Source organism: Oncorhynchus gorbuscha, linkage group LG02 (assembly GCF_021184085.1).
Source record: "Oncorhynchus gorbuscha isolate QuinsamMale2020 ecotype Even-year linkage group LG02, OgorEven_v1.0, whole genome shotgun sequence".
Classification (NCBI taxonomy): domain Eukaryota; kingdom Metazoa; phylum Chordata; class Actinopteri; order Salmoniformes; family Salmonidae; genus Oncorhynchus; species Oncorhynchus gorbuscha.
Window position 1 is genome coordinate 106669235 of NC_060174.1, and position 18336 is coordinate 106687570.

General features: G+C 42.5%; 2 long non-coding RNA genes across 2 annotated transcripts; one reads left to right on the top strand and one right to left on the bottom strand.

Moving 5' to 3' along the window:
• Positions 1 to 8094: 8094 nt before the first annotated feature.
• On the bottom strand, positions 8095 to 11163 carry LOC124015343. The gene is made up of 2 exons (XR_006835136.1): positions 10959 to 11163; positions 8095 to 8725 (listed from the first exon to the last, which is right to left on the bottom strand). It is a non-coding gene; the product is annotated as an uncharacterized LOC124015343 (long non-coding RNA).
• A 4185-nt stretch (positions 11164 to 15348) lies between these two features.
• On the top strand, positions 15349 to 17509 carry LOC124015359. The gene is made up of 2 exons (XR_006835139.1): positions 15349 to 15744; positions 16059 to 17509. It is a non-coding gene; the product is annotated as an uncharacterized LOC124015359 (long non-coding RNA).
• Positions 17510 to 18336: the final 827 nt, after the last annotated feature.

Here is an 18336-nt window from a genome sequence, read left to right on the forward strand (position 1 = left end):
TTTACACTTTTTCTATATTCTACAACATAACCAATGACTTCAACATCATCTCCCGCCATGGTAGGAATGTCCCAGTTCACTCTGATACTTCCTGATTCTATCCTCTTCTCTGTGGGTGGTCCAGGGGGGCTACATGGGCGGGTCCTGACGTATTCTGTCCAGTCACTGGAGAGGCTCACACCAGGTCTACACACCGCCTTGCAGCTAAAGCGGTACTTTTTGTAGGGGTCCAAACGACTGATGGTGACCTGGTTAGTTGTAGCATCCGATTTGACCTCGGTCCACTCAGTGTCAGCCTGCTCAGCCTGGTACAAAACCTGGTACGACTCCACAGAGGTAACACCAAGGTTGGGAGGGTTGACTTGCAAGTGGACACAGTCATGCTCCAGACTCTTGATAGTGGGAATACCTGGCTTTGATGGCAGCTCATACTGTGGACTCAAAAGTGTTCCTCTTTCATAGACATGGATGGAGGACGCAGTGAGGTGTTTGTTTGGAATTGATGCAATGCAGAATGCAAGATTTTCTCTGCTTTCATTTGACTCTTTGAAGTCTAGGAACAGTTTTATGGTTTGCCTGGTTAGGGTCATTACCTCCCCTGAGCTAAACCACTTTTCTGCTGCAGTCTTCCCGGCTGCGTTGGGGTTGTAAGGTGTCAGTGAAAAATCACTCTTAGATTCTTCCAGCAAGTAGTTCTGCAGGACTACCAGATACTTTTCTTTCTCCTTCAAATAAGATAATGCAAAACACACTACATAATCATTAGCTTTATCAAGCACTATTCCATCCATTTCACTGCTTGAATACACAACTTGTACCTCTTTCATTATGTCAAGGTAAGAGCTGACAACATTCATCTCTCTCTCTCTGTCGTCCAGGTACGTGATCATGAGGTCATTCTGGAATGGAGATCGTTCTTTGATGTTGAGCATTGATGTCAGCTCTTCCTCCTCCATTCCTCCTCCTCTTATGTTGGGAAGAACCTTGCAGAGACCTTTCTGGAACACCAGCTTGTACTCTGAGCACAAGTCCCTGAACTTGTTGAGCTTGGCTTTGAGTTCAGGGAACTTGATAGCCATGTCTTCCTTCGTCATGTCCTGGCATTGTACATCAATATTGTCCAGTATGTCTAAGATTCCATGTGCTTTATGCACCTCGCTAACACTGATCTCCCTGACTAGCTGGGCCGCTGCAGAGTTAAGATTATTGAGAGGATAGAGCCAAACGGTCATGGGCACAGCATGTTCTCCGTTCTCCCCTAGCAGACGTGGCAGGCCGGCATACACCTTGACGGCATCTTCAAAGGTGACAGGGTTGTTTTCTAGTGCAAAATCACCATGGAAGGTGCAGTTGAATTTATTGGTCTCTCTCTTCTCTTCCTCACTCATCTTCAAATTTCCCTGCCCTTCTATTGACATGAGAGGGATCTTTTTTATTGTAGCCTGCATGTTTCCCTGGATGTCCTGGTGGTTTTCTCCTGAGGAAACCTCTTGGTCAAAAACGAAGAAAGCCTGCGCTCCGTAGAGCAGGGCAGTCACCACATGGGTTGAAGAGCCCTCTTGGAAGACATTACAGTGTTTCACATTTCCTGCCCCCAGGTGGTCCATGGTCAACTGCTTGAAGTGAGTGGTGGCACGGTACTGCAGAGAAACCCTAGACTGATGCTTTGAGGTCTTTTTGTCATGTAGGAATTCAGCAGAACCATTCACACTGACTAAGCCACTAAGAAAACTGGCCTCAAGAGCCATAGACATATTCAAAGCTTCTGACTTGGCTTTACGTGAGTCTGAAGTAATGATTTTGTAGTCAGTTTTCGGTTGTGGATGGACATCGATGTGTTTCTGAAGCATCTCAAAATCCCAGAGAGTGATACCTGCAGTTTAAAGATAATGACCAAAGAACATTTATTGTGAAAATTATACTCCAACGTGTAAATATTTCTACATGGAAACATGATTTCATTCAAATAACTAATTAAAGGTAAATATTGAACTCAAAGTAAATAAAAGCTTGGTCGCAAATGGGTCTTCCAAATGGACACTGACCCCATGCATACTTCCAAACTTGTGGTAAAATGGCTTAAGGACAACAAAGTCAAGGTATTGGAGTGGCCATCACAAAGCCCTGACCTCAATCCTATAGAAAGTAAATATTCTAGGTGTCAACCCATAGTTAGAAAACCTACACCTCCCACCCTCAGAAGTAAAGAATGCTCTGTAGCACCATTTGAACCAGTCTGGAAAGGGGTTCTATCTGGAGCTTCTTTCAGGTCAAATAGAACCTTTGCTCCAAATAAAAGTTGCTACGCAGTGAGGTGTTTGTTTGGAATTGATGCAAGGGACAAATGGTGCCACATACAATCATTAAGAAAGTGCCATCTTTGCCATTGACAGCATTACTACTATAGGAACACTTCAAAACCAACCTGCATGACATCACCCTTTTGTCCCAAGTGCGTCCTCTAGCTTTTCTTACTCTGTGGTAACCATAGAGATGTACCAGAAAGATCATCTCTCTCTGCAATGACCGCTTCTGAGACAGTATCATAGAGGACTTAAGTGCCCAAAAGCCTGTTTTAGCATGGGCAGCTCCATTCAGGACTTTCACCATTTGAAGTACTCAACTGGGAGATACTTCCTTTGGGTTAAGGAAGGATTACATAATTCAATCTGGGTCCTCAAGATGGATCGGACAGAATATAAATCCCTGCCACCTAGTGATGTTAGCATAGCGCTAACTTATGCCATGCTATCTGATGGGACCAGCTACAATTTAGCGTTCTGTCACGGTAAAGCTCCGCCTTATCTCAGTTCACTGGTCACGATGGCAACACCCACCCGTAGCACGCGCTCCAGCAGGTGTATCTCACTGATCATCCCTAAAGCCAACACCTCATTTGGCCGCCTATCGTTCCAGTTCTCTGCTGCCTGTGACTGGAACGAATTGCAAAAATCGCTGAAGTTGGAGACTTATCTCCCTCACCAACTTCAAACATCTGCTATCTGAGCAGCTAACCGATCGCTGCAGCTGTACATAGTCTATTGGTAAATAGCCCACCCATTTTCACCTACCTCATCCCCATACTGTTTATATTTATTTACTTTTCTGCTCTTTTGCACACCAATATCTCTACCTGTACATGACCATCTGATCATTTATCACTCCAGTGTTAATCTGCAATATTGTAATTATTCGCCTCCCTCCTCATGCCTTTTGCACACATTGTATATAGACTTTTTTTAAAAATTTTCTACTGTGTTATTGACTTGTTAATTGTTTACTCCATGTGTAACTCTGTGTTGTCTGTTCACACTGCTATGCTTTATCTTGGCCAGGTCGCAGTTGCAAATGAGAACTTGTTCTCAACTAGCCTACCTGGTTAAATAAAGGTGTTCTCAACTAGCCTACCTGGTTAAAGAAAGGTGTTCTCAACTAGCCTACCTGGTTAAATAAAGGTGAAATAAATAAATAAATAAAAATAAATAAACGTGCAAGTACATCAACTATTTTAATTAGCTGAGACGCATTTTGAGCTGGAGAAACTGTTTAAATGTAAATGGTTGCTTCTGTTCACAATTATGTCCCCAATGTCTTCAACTTCTATGAATGTATTATCAGTTAGTAAATAAACTGTGAAGGTGCAGACCACCACCTACTGTGTGGAGTGTTACAGTATAGTCTGAACAGGTATAATACCAAGGTTGGTGTTTTACTGACATCTGCAGTAATGGAATGTCTGTTCAGAAGTGCATTTCATTGGCTGACCCCTCCTGTTGATTCTTCCTTAATCCATAGAAACTACTTTAAAATGGTGAAAGCCCTCAATGGTGTTCCCCGTGCTGGAACAGTGTGCCCTCTATCCAACTCAATGGTGTTCCCCGTGCTGGAATCCTAACGGACTTAAGACAGGGAATTTTTACTAGGATTAAACGTCAGGAATTGTGAAAAATGTGTAATGTATTTGGCGAAGGTGTATGTAAACTTCCAACTTTAACTGTAAATCCTCCTCTTCCCTACCATTTGCCCCTGGCTGCTGCTGTTCTAAGTGCTCCCCTGGCTGCTGCTGTTCTAAGTGCTCCACTGGCCTGCTGTTCTAAGTGCTCCACTGGCCTGCTGTTCTAAGTGCTCCACTGGCCTGCTGTTCTAAGTGCTCCACTGGCCTGCTGTTCTAAGTGCTCCACTGGCCTGCTGTTCTAAGTGCTCCACTGGCCTGCTGTTCTAAGTGCTCCACTGGTCTGCTGTTCTAAGTGCTCCACTGGCCTGCTGTTCTAAGTGCTCCACTGGCCTGCTGTTCTAAGTGCTCCACTGGCCTGCTGTTCTAAGTGCTCCACTGGCCTGCTGTTCTAAGTGCTCTACTGGCCTGCTGTTCTAAGTGCTCCACTGGCCTGCTGTTCTCATCAGTCCTCCTTGGCTCTGAAAGGTAGCAAGGAAGAGGTACAACATGTCATCAGATAGATTTAAAAGGCGACTGCCCTTCCTGATTTGGTCTCGTTTTAGATTTGGTTCATTAAGAACTGCTAGCAGCCATGACTGAATTCAACTGTGAGTTAGTTTCAAATCAAATCAAATCAAATTTTATTTGTCACATACACATGGTTAGCAGATGTTAATGCGAGTGTAGCGAAATGCTTGTGCTTCTAGTTCCGACAATGCAGTGATAACCAACAAGTAATCTAACTAACAATTCCAAAACTACTGTCTTATACACAGTGTAAGGGGATAAGGAACATGTACATAAGGATATATGAATGAGTGATGGTACAGAGCAGCATACAGTAGATGGTATCGAGTACAGTATATACATATGAGATGAGTGTGTAGACAAAGTAAACAAAGTGGCATAGTTAAAGTGGCTAGTGATACATGTGTTACATAAGGATGCAGTCGATGTTGTAGAGTACAGTATATACATATGCATATGAGATGAATAATGTAGGGTAAGTAACATTATATAAGGTAGCATTGTTTAAAGTGGCTAGTGATATATTTACATCATTTCCCATCAATTTCCATTATTAAAATGGCTGGAGTTGGGTCAGTGTCAATGACAGTGTGTTGGCAGCAGCCACTCAATGTTAGTGGTGGCTATTTAACAGTCTGATGGCCTTGAGATAGAAGCTGTTTTTCAGTCTCTCGGTCCCAGCTTTGATGCACCTGTACTGACCTCGCCTTCTGGATGATAGCGGGGTGAACAGGCAGTGGTTCGGGTGGTTGATGTCCTTGATGATCTTTATGGCCTTCCTGTAACAACGGGTGGTGTAGGTGTCCTGGAGGGCAGGTAGTTTGCCCCCGGTGATGCGTTGTGCAGTCCTCACTACCCTCTGGAGAGCCTTACGGTTGAGGGCGGAGCAGTTGCCGTACCAGGCGGTGATACAGCCCGCCAGGATGCTCTCGATTGTGCATCTGTAGAAGTTTGTGAGTGCTTTTGGTGACAAGCCGAATTTCTTCAGCCTCCTGAGGTTGAATAGGCGCTGCTGCGCCTTCTTCACGACGCTGTCAGTGTGAGTGGACCAATTCAGTTTGTCTGTGATGTGTATGCCGAGGAACTTAAAACTAGCTACCCTCTCCACTACTGTTCCATCGATGTGGATAGGGGGTGTTCCCTCTGCTGTTTCCTGAAGTCCACAATCATCTCCTTAGTTTTGTTGACGTTGAGTGTGAGGTTATTTTCCTGACACCACACTCCAAGGGCCCTCACCTCCTCCCTGTAGGCCGTCTCGTCGTTGTTGGTAATCAAGCCTACCACTGTTGTGTCGTCCGCAAACTTGATGATTGAGTTGGAGGCGTGCGTGGCCACGCAGTCGTGGGTGAACAGGGAGTACAGGAGAGGGCTCAGAACGCACCCTTGTGGGGCCCCCGTGTTGAGGATCAGCGGGGAGGAGATGTTGTTGCCTACCCTCACCACCTGGGGGCGGCCCGTCAGGAAGTCCAGTACCCAGTTGCACAGGGCGGGGTCGAGACCCAGGGTCTCGAGCTTGATGACGAGCTTGGAGGGTACTATGGTGTTGAATGCCGAGCTGTAGTCGATGAACAGCATCAGAGTGTGGTTCCATGTGGGTGTCTCGTGTGTGTGTTCGCAGGTGGGAAGAGTTAGCCAATTAGTTTGCCAATTAGCTTCAGCTGGCTGGTGTGCAACCTGAATTTGGATAGTAAATGTAAAGGAGAACATATTTATACAATATTTTCATGTTGCACACCTTGTAGTTCTCATTAATGCTTTCAATATTTGTATATGCATGTATAAAATGTGTAGTTGGTTAGAGGTTAAGTCATTGACATTTGGAGCTATTGGAATTTTAACATATTTTACCATGTACTGTATATTGTATAATTTACCTATGGTCCCTAACTAGCCCCATAGGGATATCCAAAGTCAACATTTCAACATTTCGATCTTGGCTGTGTGCAGCTGCACTCCAAATGGATGATTACGTGTGCTGCCAGCTGTTTCTAGCTAGCTAGGCTAATTGAGTCTGCATGTGCTTTCTTCATCCCACCATCAACTGCGAAACCAAAATGTTCCCAAACTGGAGATTTAAACAACGGAGGATCCTCCTATTCTGGTTTATCGAGCCCACCAATCACCATCTAGAGTTCCAGGCTGTGCCTCACAAAAGGAGCGTTTCAAATCCCACCAATCACCATCTAGAGTTCCCGGCTGTGAGTCACAGAGGGTGATTTGCCAGTTCATTTGAAATCCGCCAGTTAAAATTGTAATTAATGGAATGAGTTAACAGACCTCGTCAGTTCTACCATTGCATAACATTTGAGGACACTATTTAAAGGCCTATTGTATTTAATGTTTTGTTCCCTGTACAATATAACCACAAAACTGGCCATCTTTTCCCCCCTCTTTCAGGCTGCCCTGCCCCTTCCTGCAGGTTCACCTCTCTGCAATGCAACAACAATAGAAAAAGTAAGTAGCTAAAAGAATAAAGAGTAAAAAATAAAAGCACAATGAAATAATTTCACCAATTTAATAATGGCCAGATCTTTAGAAATAGTTACATAGCCTATATGGAAATAACAGACATGAGCCAAGCATGTTTGCCTGTATAATGATATAGGTTATAAGACCTATGATTCATTTAATCAGTTCTACCATCTCAACAATGCTCATTTTGAAAAGGATTAAATATGTTGTAGTAAAGTTCAGCTTCCGTCCACAGGGGGGCGCTGTGTCGCTGTCAGAAGATACGTGCTTCAGTCAGAACCAGTTAATCATCTCTTCAGTCTCAGCTAGCTACAGAAACGAAACCCATCAAATACACTTGCTGGAAATAACTATTTTTCCTAGTATCATGACTTCTATCAACATCCTTTGCTTTCCCATTCACTAAATATACTGTTAAATAACTCAGACTGACATCCAACACCTTTAGGATACTGAAACTTAACACTAGCTTATTAGCATTAGCCTACCCTTATGCTGATGGAGACTAGTTAGCTGCCAACAACCCTGCAGCTAACTCTGCTGCTGCACTGACTTTTCTGGCTGTTCTACCCTCTCCACCTCATTCACTACTCAACCTGATCGCTTTTTTTGCCTTTTGGAAAAATATCTGAATATCCATATTTGTTGTGTTATGCTGAGGTGTTTTACTGAGTGATGGGATTGACATCTAACCGGTGCTGTAGGGGTGGGGTCAAGGGGCAGGAGCGGTCCACTGTGTTGTTATTATTATATCTCGACCAATCACAGCAGACACTGAGTCACATCAGGGCCTTCTTGCAGTTTCTGCTACTGCCTAGCAAAGAATATTGGATAGTTTATTTTAGTCATTAAAATGTGCATAGCACAACTGATGTGTGCTTATGGAAACTCATATCAGACTGGAATGTTAGAAATACCATCAAAATGGTCGGGGCTGGACCACTAACATTCAGGGCTGAAGCCCCAGAAGCCCAGACCTAATGACACCACTGGCCAACATACTGGGTATGGATACATGTTTATAGAAAACATGCCTTGCATTGAATGCCGGCCTATAAGGGAGTTGAATGTAAATACTGAATGTAATAAATCCTGAATAAACTGTTTGTATTTTTCTGTGTCAGGTGTGACGTGTCAGAGAAGAGATGGGACAACAAGGCATCAATAGAATCTATTTATTGCAAAGCTACAGAGGATTCTCAGATATTGACAGGCATTGGTTTGAAAAGCATTTGGTGACAGCAGCCAGGTAAACAAAAACAGCTAACAGGGTTATTAAACCACTAAGTCATGTGTGTGAACTATCCCTTTAAGCACATCATTTGGGGAAAATAAAACAGGCAGCGCAATTGTGGATATTAAAGGTATACAATGATTGTGTTCCTTGTCCAATAATTCATTATGTGGATCATTTAACCGTGTATGCCTTTGTCTCTTAATATGTGGATTCATTTCATACAGTTTTCTGATTTCCTTTTGCAATTTCCAGCTGAATTCTTGTCCTTTCATCTTTCTCTCGCTGTCTATTGTGTTTTATTAATGTTTGTCTTTGGTTCTCAAGCTCCTGTCTTTGTTTTTCTTCCATCTTTTGTTCTGTTTCCATTCTCACTTTCTCAGCTAGGAGCTGCCTGTTATCCTCTTCTGTCTTTTTCATTTCCTTCTCCATGTTCTGTCTGTCCTCCTCCGCTTTCTGTTTATCAGTTTTGCTTGATCGCGGTCTTTCTCTGCCTGATCCGCTCGCTCTTTTGATGCATCTCCACCCATTCTCTTGTTGATCTTGTAGGTCTCCGACTTAGAGATGAGATATGAAAATAACCAAAAAAACAGACAGTGAATGCTTTTGCTCTCGAAACAGTATTTTTGTGCTGTATATTTGGTACTGTTTCCTGAAGAATGTGTTCCAGCTTCAACTACATTTTGTTTTGATAAACGTGGGTTCTTATACTCAGTAGAAGCTACTAAGGTATTTGTGATCCACCAGCATGACTAAACAGGATGGTCAAACAAGGCTAACTGTAATGTTTCTTTATTACCTTAAGACAATATAACTGCCACCATCCTCTGTGTTTCTAATCTACATTTACATTACATACATCCGCTCACCTAAATACATCATATCAATTCATGAGATGGCCACCAAGGACATCAGGCAACGCCATTCATTCATACATATGTGGGGCCAACTCATAAACTGTATGCAAAGATGGATATGGACAGTGTTCTTGTATAATAGTCTGAAATGTGGCATATAGTAAGGTGAAATCTAATTATTTGTTTAAACCGTGTGGAGTTAAGTAACTGTCTTCTGTTCAAGGTTTTAATGTGTTGTGGAGCTTCATCAAGCCAGGGATCCTCTCCAGAAGAAACGCTCAAGGAGAGAGTTTGATTGTTATAAGAATATTTTGAAGATGAATACACAACGCAGAGGATGAGAGGACAAGAAGTAACGATCAATAGGAGTTGGTTTTCAGTTCAACAGCTGTTTAGAATCTGTGGAATGCGCAAGTGATGAATCCTGAATAAAAATGTGGTGATTTTTCTGTGTCAGAAGAGATCGGACAAATCTATTTATTGCAATGCTACAGAGGATTGTCAGAAGCCAGTTAATACATCTCAACAAAAACTGAACAAACTGTAACAACTTTCAATAATCAAATATATTTTGATTTGTTTAACACTTTTGGTTACTACATGATTCCATATGTGTTGTTTCATAGTGTTGATGTCCTCACTATTATTCTACAATATAGAAAACAGTAAAAAAAAATGAGTAGGTGTCCCGCGCCTTGGACATCTTGGGGAACATAAATCCACGATTAGACGTCGAGATACCACCTCGCCAGATGTGAGACAGTTTATAAAACAAAATCTATCTATTAATTAATTGCGTTGCGTCGGGATCGATTAACTTTTTCGATTCCGACGCAACGCAATTAATTAGATTTAGAGGAGACTGAAAACAAATTAATCAAAAAGAGAAGCCATGTGGCTATAGAAATTAAATGTTGTGTCTCCACACGGTTTAAACGAAGAATTAGACTTCACCTCCTTCCTATAAGCCACATTTAGACGGTTAAACAAGAACACTGCCCATATCAGATGTTTCAAATCGTTTATGAGTTGGCCCCACATATTTATGAACGGCTTTGCCTGATGTTCTTTGTGGTGGGCCATCTCGTGTGTTATGATGCATCTGTGTGCGCTATGCTATCTCCGATGCAGTGAAAATGATTAAAAACACAGAATAATGAAGAAAGCTTTATGCGACAACTAGAGTGCGAACCCATTACACCAGCGAGATTTACGCACCAGCGGAGCCTCTGGGATGATGCCCGATGGTTCTCTTGTGTTCAATAAAGCATCCACATTATTACAGCTATATAGTCGGGGTTTGGTTCGTATATACATATTTAAATTAATGACACAGTAGAAGCAGCAATGTGAAGAATATAACTTATGAATACGTCATGAGCTTTAGTACGATTGTTTATTTTGGGTTCTAATGGGAAAAATACACGTATTTTTACTCAATTGTTTGTAAAGGTAAATTTTGTTGTAAATGTAGTAAAGCAATTTATTGATTCAAAAGATGGTGAAAACTATAATGCAGATATCATGGACTGTCAGTCCTGGCATCTAGAGCACTTTAGAATTTGAGAGGGGTTACATTTCCCTAGCCCCATCCCTGAGCTGTGGACCACAATAACTGGAGGCACTGACAATGTTATTTCTCAAAGATCAATTAAAGTTAGAATCTACATTTGGTGAAACAGCGCCAGCGCCTCTGATATTGTTTCAGTGATGAAACGGAAGAGAGGAGTGACCAGCAGTGGGAATATTTTATGCAATTGTGTCAGATGGAAGAAAGGTGTTCTTCCTTTGAAGTAACGTCTTCTTTGTTGAAATATCCCAAACGGACGTGCCAGTTTCACCAAATGCGGATTGTAGCTTTAATGATTGGACAGTAAAGGTTTTGCTAAGCAACAATTTCGGTCTATCGTTGAAATAAGGGACAGTAGCCTACCTTAAGTCATCGAAGTTTGCCGGTGGATGTCAACCAAACAAAAATCACCATTAGATGTTCAAAATAGAAGCCAAGTACAGCACATACTTCAGAATGTATAGGATGTTTCTCTACCCAGATGTAGACTGGTGTCTGACAACCTGTTTTATCGACCAAATCACAGAGTTTCTAAACCCAGAGGCGCAGCATCGCAAGATTTCCAGGAACGGTTGTGAAACAGACGAAACAGAACACTGCCTGCACATGCGCAGTTCGGCGCAAGATGACCATTAGACCCGATGACTTGCTTCTACGCATACATTTTGCTTGCCAACGTCGCCATGACATCGTCAACAAGTGTAATCGGGGATTTGAATTGGAGAATCATCTTTATCTTATCTTCATACTGTACTGTCTTTGACCAAATCTCTCTTTCTTGTAATACATGTGACCACCCCACCCCGACACTCTTCTTGGAAATCACATGACTGAATGTAAGCCTCTGTCTGCAGTCCGAATTCAAAGGCTGCATTCCAAACACGTAAAAAGCACCCTCTCCCCTCAAATTAAAGGGACACATCCAATCTATTTGTCACATACATGTGTTTAGCATATGCTATTGCGGGTGTAGAGAAGTGGGTTGTTTTTACACGGTCAGCCATAGTAGTACGGCGCCCCTGGAGCAAATGAGGTTTAAGTGCCTTGCTCAAGGGCACATCGACTGATTTTCACCTTGTCGGCTCGGGTATTTAAACCAGCAACTGTTCGGTTACTGGCCCAATGGTCTTACCGCTAGGCTACCTGCCGCCCTGATGACATATCATGACATATGATGGGTTGACACTTGCAGGGCAATGGGCGAGGGAAGAAGGAATACATTTTAAATGGACCCCGCCCTTGCCCAGAAATGTGTCACTAGTTCGTCCCACGGTTGTGTTTTCAGTCATCATGGAACCACCGGTAGCTGTTGTGTGTGCTTTATATGCGACACAGTGAATTTTGATTGCATTTCATATCTTGGCTGAAGACAACACATCTGCAGACATAGAATGCTAGACATCGGAAGATATCAGGTAAATCGAAAACTACAATGTATAACAGTGATGCCAGGTCAAGTTGTATCCTCTAGCTAACGTTTCCAAAAGCTAACCAAACAAAAACATTACTTTTACGATATGCCCTTGTGCTGTCATGTGCATTAGTAGCACAATTTCTAATTTATTTACATACATTTTTACTTATGTTGACCTCTCCATATTGATGTTGGTTTTCCGCTTTGGCAGACTTTTCTTAGCGGATGTATAATCATCACAAATTTAATTATGGGGCGTTTCAGGCCACGGAGTGAACAGAATTGTACGCTCGCAAACTCGATCACAAACGAGGGTTGAGGGGCTAACATTGCCAACTTCCCTTGTTTGACTAATCGTTTGGACCGACAGCAAAGATGGCTACAGGGATTCCCCCAAGGACATAAGGTGAGGGTAAGTGGAGGAGGGTGTGTCTTTTATGTGTTTCCCCTCAGCCCCAAACCCTCAGCTCTTGAATGACACATCGATGGCTCTGAAATAACTTAATTTGACTCTGTGTAAACTGGAAACCACATATCCCGAGGCCGCATTCATTGTAGCTGGGGATTTTAACAAGGCTAATCTGAAAACAAGAATCCCTAAATTCCATCAGCATATCGATTGTGCAACCAGGGCTGGTGAAACCCTCGTTCATTGCTATTCTAACTTCCGCGACGCTCAGTTGGTAGAGCATGGTGCTTGTAACGCCAGGGTAGTGGGTTCGATTCCCGGGACCACCCATACGTAGAATGTATGCACACATGACTGTAAGTCGCTTTGGATAAAAGCGTCTGCTAAATGGCATTTATTATTATTATTATTATTATATAAGGCCCTGCCCCGCTCTCCTTTCGGAAAAGCTGACCACGACGCCATTTTGTTGATCAAATCAAATGTATTTATTTTATATAGCCCTTCGTACATCAGCTGATATCTCAAAGTGCTGTACAGAAACCCAGCCTAAAACCCCAAACAGCAAGCAATGCAGGTGTAGAAGCACGGTGGCTAGGAAAAACTCCCTAGAAAGGCCAAAACCTAGGAAGAAACCTAGAGAGGAACCAGGCTATGTGGGGTGGCCAGTCCTCTTCTGGCTGTGCCGGGTGGAGATTATAACAGAACATGGCCAAGATGTTCAAATGTTCATAAATGACCAGCATGGTCGAATAATAATAAGGCAGAACAGTTGAAACTGGAGCAGCAGCATGGCCAGGTGGACTGGGGACAGCAAGGAGTCATCATGTCAGGTAGTCCTGGGGCATGGTCCTAGGGCTCAGGTCCTCCGAGAGAGAGAAAGAAAGAAAGAGAGAAGGAGAGAATTAGAGAGAGCACACTTAGATTCACACAGGACACCGAATAGGACAGGAGAAGTACTCCAGATATAACAAACTGACCCCAGCCCGCCCTCAGAGCATGCACAGACCAGCTGTCTGGTGTGTTTACGGACATATTCAATCAATCCCTATCCCAGTCTGTTGTTCCCACATGCTTCAAGAGGGCCACCATTGTTCCTGTTCCCAAGAAAGCTAAGGTAACTGAGCTAAATGACTACCGCCCCGTAGCACTCACTTCCATCATCATGAAGTGCTTTGAGAGACTAGTCAAGGACCATATCACCTCCACCCTACCTGACACCCTAGACCCACTCCAATTTGCTTACCGTCCAAATAGGGTCCACAGACGATGCAATCTCAACCACACTGCACACTGTCCTAACCCATCTGGACAAGAGGAATACCTATGTGAGAATGCTGTTCATCGACTACAGCTCGGCATTTAACACCATAGTGCCCTCCAAGCTACGAGACGGACTACAGGGAGAAGGTGAGGGCCCTCGGAGTGTGGTGTCAGGAAAATAACCTCACACTCAACGTCAACAAAACTAAGGAGATGATTGTGGACTTCAGGAAACAGCAGAGGGAACACCCCCCTATCCACATCGATGGAACAGTAGTGGAGAGGGTAGTAAGTTTTAAGTTCCTCGGCGTACACATCACTGACAAACTGAATTGGTCCACCCACACAGACAGCATCGTGAAGAAGGCGCAGCAGCGCCTCTTCAACCTCAGGAGGCTGAAGAAATTCAGCTTGTCACCAAAAGAACTCACAAACTTCTACAGATGCACAATCGAGAGCATCCTGTCGGGCTGTATCACCGCCTGGTACGGCAACTGCTCCGCCCTCAACCGTAAGGCTCTCCAGAGGGTAGTGAGGTCTGCACAACGCATCACCGGGGGCAAACTACCTGCCCTCCAGGACACCTACACCACCCGATGTCACAGGAAGGCCATAAAGATCATTAAGGACAACAACCACCCGAGCCACTGCCTGTTCACCTCGCTATCATCCAGAAGGCGAGGTCAGTACAGGTGCATCAAAGCTGGGACCGAGAGACTGAAAAACAGCTTCTATCTCAAGGCCATCAGACTGTTAAACAGCCACCACTAACATTGAGTGGCTGCTGCCAACACACTGACTCAACTCCAGCCACTTTAATAATGGGAATTGATGGGAAATGTAAAATATATCACTAGCCACTTTAAACAATGCTACCTAATATAATGTTTGCATACCCTACATTACTCATCTCATATGTATATGTATATACTGTACTCTATATCATCTACTGCATCTTTATGTAATACATGTATCACTAGCCAATTTAACTATGCCACTTTGTTTACATACTCATCTCATATGTATATACTGCACTCAATACCATCTACTGTATTTTGCCTATGCTGCTCTGTACCATCACTCATTCATATATCTTTATGTACATATTCTTTATCCCCTTACACTTGTGTCTATAAGGTAGTAGTTTTGGAATTGTTAGCTAGATTACTTGTTGGTTATTACTGCATTGTCGGAACTAGAAGCACAAGCATTTCGCTACACTCGCATTAACATCTGTTAACCATGGGTATGTGACAAATAAAATGTGATTTGACCGTGTAAAAAAAAAAACATTTCTCTACACCCGCAATATCATATGCTAAACACATGTATGTGACAAATAGATTTGATGTGTCCCTTTAATTTGAGGGGAGAGGGTGTTTTTTTACGTGTTTGGAATGCAGCCTTTGAATTCGGACTGCAGCCAGATGCTTACATTCAGTCATGTGATTTCCAAGAACAGTGTAGGTGTGGGGTGGTCACATGTATTACAAGAGAGATTTGGTCAAAGACAGTACAGTAAGAAGATGAGCTAAAAATGATTATCCAATTCAAATCCCCGATTAGCAAGTCATCGGGTCTGCTGGTCATCTTGCGCCGAATTGCGCATGTGCAGGCATTCAAATCAACGTCAGTCTTTCGATATAAAACGTGTTTTTAACGAAAATTAAAGCGTGTCAGTTTATCACTTTCACGAGGTTGGCGAAATAACATGTTCAACTACTTAAGAAACTAGCTCGAATCTAGGTTTTGCCTTTTGATTTCGAGAAAATTAACAACTGAGGTAGATATTTTAACTTCTCTCATTGACTTCTCAAGCCCCAAACCCCGGCATGTTCTGTTTACTATTTCAGAAGCGTTCCTGGATGTCTCGCGATGTTGCGCCTCTGGGTTTAGAAACTCTGTGATTTGGGCAATAAAACAGGTTGTCAGACACAGTCTACATCTGGGTAGAGAAACATCCAATACATTCTGAAGTATGTGCTGTATTTGGCTTCTATTCTGAACATCTACTTGTGATATCTGTCTGGTTGACAGCCATCAGTAAGCTTCGTTGACTTAAGGTAGGCTACTAACCCTTAAATTGTTGCTTAGCAAAACCTTTATATAGCCACATGGCTTCTCTTTGGAGTAAATTGTTGTGAGTCACCTCTACGTGGTGGATGAACTTGTTCGATCCCGACGCAAAGCCAGTCCTCCCTGTTATACAAGAACGCTGTTCATTTCAGACTTTGCATTTTGAGTTAGTTTGAGTTGGCCTAACAAATGTACAGTATGCATGGCTTTGACTGACGTCCTTTGTGGTGGGCTATTTCATGAATTGATGTGAGGTAGCCGCTCCGCTCCGCAAAACCTATAATTCTATATTTGTATACAGGTAGACCAGAAAGGCCACATCCCAGAAGGGCAGATGAGCAGCAACGCTGACTAGAAGCACCCGCTGCTGTTACTTTACAAATGTTTTGAATGGAAATAAACGTGTATCTACACACTGAAGAAGGCTGTAAAGCCGGAAAATCTGTACACAATCCCTGATGCAGTAAAAATAATTGAACATAAAATGATGAAGTAAGCTTTATGGTAATTTACTGAAGCCTAAGTAGCTTGATGTACTGAATAATTATTGGGACTTCTAAAGCACTTGAACTCTATCATGTGGTATTTACACCTTCACCGACATGGAAAGAGATTCAGAGGAAGACAGCATGACTACTACTTTACACACCCAGCACCATTTCACTTGAACAGACAGATGAGAAAATTGATTTTCACAAACCAACATTTTCTATTTCATTGACACTAACTAGGCAAGTCAATTATGAACAAATTATTTACACATTTTTATTCAGGGTTTCTAGATTAGTAACTGAGGCTGGTGGCAGTTATATTGTATTAAGTTATTAAAGTAACATGAAAAAGTTAGCCTTGTTTGACCATCCTGTTAAGTCATGCTGATGGGTCAGAGTTGAGATGTGTTTTTGATCACTAATGCCTCAATAGCTTCTACTGAGCCTAAGAGCACACATCTGTCAAAAACAAATTGTGAAGCAGGCACACATTTATTTCAGGAAACGGTACAATATTACTGTAGCATTCACTGTCTGTTTTGGGGTATTTTCATATCTAATCTCCAAGCAAGTCAGACCTACAAGATCAACAAGAGAATGGGTGGAGGAATAAAATAATTTAAATAACGAGTGGATAAGGCAGAGAGAGACCGCGATCAAGACAGAACTGATAAACAGAAAGCGGAGAAAGAAAAGCGGACCGAAGAGGATGACGGGCAGCTCCTTGCTAAGAACGTGAAAATGGAAACATAACTAAAGATGGAAGAAAAACGTAGGCAGCGACTGGAGAAGAAAATACTGAAATTAATGGACCCCAATAGACAGCGAGAGAAAGATGAAAGGATGAGTGAAGCGGAAAAAAGCAAATGTAAAAAGGAGATCAGAAAAATGTATGAAATGTATCCACATATTAAGAGACAAAGGCATACACGGTTAAATGATCCACATAATGAATTATTGGACGAGGAACACAATCATTGTATACCTTTAATATCCACAATTGCGCTGCCTGTTTTATTTTCCCCAAATGATGTGCTTAAAGGGATAGTTCACACACATGACTTAGTGGTTTAAGCATTTCGCTACACTCGCATTTAACATCTGCTAACCATGTGTATGTGACAAATACAATTTGATTTGATTTAATAACCCTGTTAGCTGTTTTTGTTTACCTGGCTGCTGCCACCAAATGCTTTTCAAACCAATGCCTGTCAATATCTGAGAATCCTCTGTAGCTTTGCAATAAATAGATTCTATTGATGCCTTGGTGTCCCATCTCTTCTCTGACACGTCACACCTGACACAGAAAAATGCAAACAGTTTATTCAGGATTTATTACATTCAGTATTTACATTCAACTCCCTTATAGGCCGGCATTCAATGCAAGGCATGTTTTCTATAAACATGTATCCATACCCAGTATGTTAGCCAGTGGTGTCATTAGGTCTGGGTTTCCAGGGCTTCAGCCCTGAATGTTAGTGGTCCAGCCCCGACCATTTTGATGGTATTTTTTACATTCCAGTCTGCTATGAGTTTCCATAACCACACATCAGTTGTGCTATGCACATTTGAATGACTAAAATAAACAATCACTATATCTGCTAGGTAGTAGCAAGAAGGCCCTGATGTGACTCAGTGTCTGCTGTGATTGGTAGAGATATAACAACAGTGGACCGCTCCCATCCCTTGTCCCCACCCCTACATCACCGGTTAGTTAGTAATCCCATCACTCCGTAAAATCTCTCAACATAACACAGAAAATGTGGCTGTTCAGAATTTCTTCTGAAAGAGAGTCAAAAAGCGATCAGGTTGAGTAGTGAATGAGGTGGAGAGGGTAGAACAGTCAGAAAAGTCAGTGCAGCAGCAGAGTTAGCTGCAGGGTTGTTGGCAGCTAACTAGTCTCCATCAGCATAAGGGTAGGCTAATGCTAATAAGCTAGTGTTAAGTTTCAGTATCCTAAAAGGTATTGGGTGTGAGTCTGAGTTATTTAACAGTATATTTAGTGAATGGGCAAACTAAGGATGTTGATATTAGGGAAAGCGTTTATTTTCAGCAAGTGAATTTGATGGGTTTCATTTCTGTAGACAG